Raw genomic sequence first — 4,485 nt, forward strand, 5'->3', positions numbered from 1 at the left:
GAAGCAGTAACATACATCAAGGAACCAATCATAGCTCTATATAGGGTAGGATCGACGGTATCCTCCAATTCATCTGGTGCTAAATTGTAACCCACGGGGAGAGGTGTAGAAGGGGTTTTTCCGGCAGTAATCTTGAATCGGCTCCAGACGTCGTTCACGTACTTAGTCTGGTGAATGAAGATTCCTTTCGCAGACTGATGAACCTGCAACCCTAAAAAGAAGTTCATCTCTACCATCGAACTCATTTCGAATTTGGTTTGTGTTGACTTGTCGAATTCCTTACATAATTCGTCGTTTGTTGACCCAAAAATAATGTCGTCGACATAAATCTGAACGAGAAGAAGATCATCACCAATGTTTTTGTAAAATAAAGTGCAGTCAACAGTCCCACGTTTGAAACCATTATCCGTCAGACGGTCGGCGAGCGTGCCATGCCAAGCTCTCGGGTCTTGATGTAGATCAGGATAATCAGGGTCTTTAAAACCCGGAGGCTTTAAAACAAACACTTCCTCGTGTAGTTCACCATTGAGAAAAGCACTTTTGACATCCATTTGATACACTTTTATGTTCTCATAAGCTGCTTAAGCCAGAAAGATTCGTATGGACTCCAATCTTGCAACCGGAGCATATACTTCAGTGTAGTTAATACCCTCTTGCTCATGGAAACCTTGCACCACTAACCGTGCCTTGTTTCTCACGATCACCCCACGATCGTCTTTCTTACATTTATATACCCACTTAGTCGGAATCGCCTTCTTGACTCTAGCAGGTTTGTCGATAAGATCCGAAACACCGAAACGTGAATATTATTGTAATTCTTCATGCATGGCTTCTACCCAAGAAGGATCTTGAAGTGCCATACTAGGAGTCGTTGGCTCAACTTGGGATAGAAGCAAGTGAATTTAGCTAGATTTACAATTCCAGACGAATGTAAATCTGCATAAGCACACAATACATTATTTTCACTTGACGAAGCAACTTGATGATGTGTTTGAACTCCCACATCAAGTTCTCCAATAATGTTTTCTTTCGGATGATAATTATGAATCCTAAGAGTGGGATTCTCAGGAACTGCAACATTAAATAGATTAGTGTAATGTTCTCCCAGCTCATGAGATGAAACATCACTATCAAGTTCAATAACTTGATCAACAACTGGAGTATCATCAGAAGAAGTAGATGCATTATCAAAGAGAACCGGAGAATTATTATCAGGATCTTCAGTTGGAGCACCGGTTGGAGCTTCAACATCAATAGAACTTGAAAATCTTGGAATTACCAGTTGTTCTTCAAAGTAAGCACGAACCAAGTCTTCATCTGGTTGATCAGTTGTTGGAGTAAATGAATTAAATAAACCATCATAGTCAAACATCCAGTCGAGACCCTTTCCCTTGAGGAGGTGTGGTGTACTTTTGAAAGTCCACATGGTACCATTCCTCAACACAAGCTGACGTGAAATTAAATACCCGTTTCTTTGGAGAAGCATAACCCAAGAAATAACCTTCAATGGCTTTTACATCAAACTTACCCACATCCTTCTTCTACATCGTACAAGGACACCCAAACGGTTCCAAGTACTTTAAAATAGGATTTCGATTATTCAAAAGCTCATAACTCGTCCTCTTGAGTCTCTTAACAGTTAGAACCCGATTGAATGTATAACATACAGTATTCACTGCCTCATTCCAAAATTGGTCAGGAAGCTTAGAATCAGCAAGCATAGTTCTAGTAGCTTCAATCAACGTTCTGTTCTTTCGCTCAGCAACACCGTTTTGTTGTGGTACATATGGGGCACTGTATTCTCGATGAATTCCCTTTTGTAAACAAAAGAAATCCAGCATAGTATTTTTTAAATTCAGTACCATTGTCACTTCGAATTCAGTACCAAACGTGAATATTATTGTGATTCGATCTTAGTGATTAAATTCTGAACAAGAACCGGTGTTTGGTCTTTTGACCTCATAAATAAGACCCATGAGTATCTTGAATAATGATCAGTAACTACCAGGCTATACCAATCTCCAAAAATACTAGCACGATTCACTGGACCAAAAAGATCCATATGAAGTCGTTCAAGAGGAGTATCAATGGAATTCAATAACTTAGAAGGATGCCACTTTTTCTTCTGTTTTCCCTTTTTGCAAGCAATACAGTGATCGGATAACTTAAAATTCTTTAAAGACACACCTTCAACTAGGTCCTTCCCCATTAGATAGTTCATCTTACGAACATGAATGTGACCCATTCTACGATGCCATAGAATAGAGTCTTTCTCGGTTTCTTTTGAGACAAAACATGTTTCGATAGATGTTGATACTTTAGAACTCATATTTAAGACATAAATATCATTTGATCGAGGTGATCTCATGATAACCATGTCCTCGGGAATCACATAACCCGGTTTTATAATCAAACATTCTTTATCAGTAAATATTGTAGTGTATTTCTTGTCACAGATTTGTGACACACTCAATAAGTTATGATTTACCTTGTCACAATAATTGACTTTTTCAAAAGAAATATGCCCATTCGAAACATCACCTTCTTGTGTGATCGTACTCCCAGAATTCTCAGCAAACGCCATATAACCCCCTTGAATATTTCTCACATTTGTTAAGAGGTCGAGATTTCCAGTAATATGACGAGAACATCCACTATCCATAATCCAGTTTTCACCAGAAATGGTCTTGGACGTACCCTACACACAAAAGGAAACGATTAGTTCAAAAAGGCAGCCCAGGCCTCAGTCTTGGGCACCTTTTGGTTTCCATGAGTAACATTAAACTTGAACGAATTCAACTGTTGTTCAGCAACTTGAGAATATGTTACAGGCTTTTAAACATTCGTCTTAAATAAGCCGCTTCAACAATAAGTTTAACGTGACCATAAATTTAACGTAACCATAAGTTTCATTCACATGAACCACCTTTCGAGGATTCACGTTTGAGAACATGATGTGAGTATCATCACATATGACACAGGTCGTTTCAGAATCTCATTTATCAAAGGAATTGGTTTTGATTGATCTTTGACAAATGGATGAAGATTCTGAGAGCTCTTCTGTCCACATTCTCACAACATGACCTTGTTGACCTCAAAGGAAACAGCTTCGCATGTCCACATGGTTGTTTTGAGATTTAGCGGTAACATATGACACAGAAGGATGATGACTTACGTTCTTGGTAAAACTGTTAGCTAAGTCATCAGATGACCCCGATTTCTTTCTCAAATACAAATCTTGGTTAGAACAGTTTGAAAAACTTTGCCAAGTATCGGTTCTAGTCGATTTTACAAACTGAACTTTCTTAGCATGTTTTAAAACTTGCTTAGCTTTAGTCAAGGGGTCGGATGAAACTAATGTTTTAGCTTGAGCATACTGACATTCAAGGTCTTGAATCTTGGGGGCTTCATTGTGAAAAACACTTTCAATCAGTTCCGGTTTAGTGATACTAATTTGAAAATCTTTCTCAGTGAACATCGTGTCTATGCCTTTTAATTTAAACACACGACCAGTTGATGGCTTCGAAACATTTGGATTGATGAAACGCAACAAATCATCATCAAAAATTTTGGGCTTTTCTGGTTTCTTAGCTTTCACTGTTTAAACCTTAACATGATTTTCTTGTTTCACCTGCATTGTGTGCGAACCATACACAGCTTCCTCAAATTCATGAGATTCACAAAGTATGTGATTAGAACTTGGAATTTTCTTGTTCTTGTGTATTATTTCAGGTTCGAACACATCCTCAATGATGACTTTATCAACATTTTCAACAAAGACTTTGTTGCTTTGAACATGAGGTTTCTGAGTTGTAGTTTGAGCCTTAACAGTTTCAGGTTTAACTAGTTTTGCTTTTTCTGAAATCACGGCTTCTTTAACAGTCACATCCTCTTCTTTTCTAGCAAAAGGATTTGGTTTATAATAATTATGAAAAGGTGGTGGAATTTCAACAAAACCTATCCCTTTCTTTGAATTTTTTTGCTTACCAGATACTTTAATTATTTCGTTTAGCAAAAAGGAAGAATTTCTGAATTTGCCCAATTTATTCTTTAACTCAAGAACCTCATTTTCTAGCTCAGTTATCTTTGATCTATGATTCAAAATTTCTTGAAACTTTTGATCATTGATAGTCATTTTAACAGATAATTCAGCCTTAAGATCATGATTGCTTATAGTTAAGGCCTCAATTTTCTCTCTTGAATTCATTTGAGAAGTTAAGGATTGCCTATAAGTGTCCTTTAAAGAAACAATCTCTTTTAGAAAATTATCATTTTAGGATTGTTGATTTCACAATCGGCACATGAAACATTAACAGATAATTTAGAAGTCAAAGTACTGACCTCATTTTGCTTAGCCATGTAAGCAGACATGTGAAAGTGGTTGGAAGCTTTTCACCTGAATCATCTGAATCAGATTCAGTATCAGCATCAGAAGATAGCTCACTCCCACTTGCATTTGATCCAAACATCACCAAATTAGCTAGA

The sequence above is a fragment of the Bidens hawaiensis genome, unplaced genomic scaffold, assembly GCF_021521415.1.
Source record: "Bidens hawaiensis isolate Kalapana, Puna unplaced genomic scaffold, B.hawaiensis_p1.1 tig00006395_1, whole genome shotgun sequence".
Lineage (NCBI taxonomy): Eukaryota > Viridiplantae > Streptophyta > Magnoliopsida > Asterales > Asteraceae > Bidens > Bidens hawaiensis.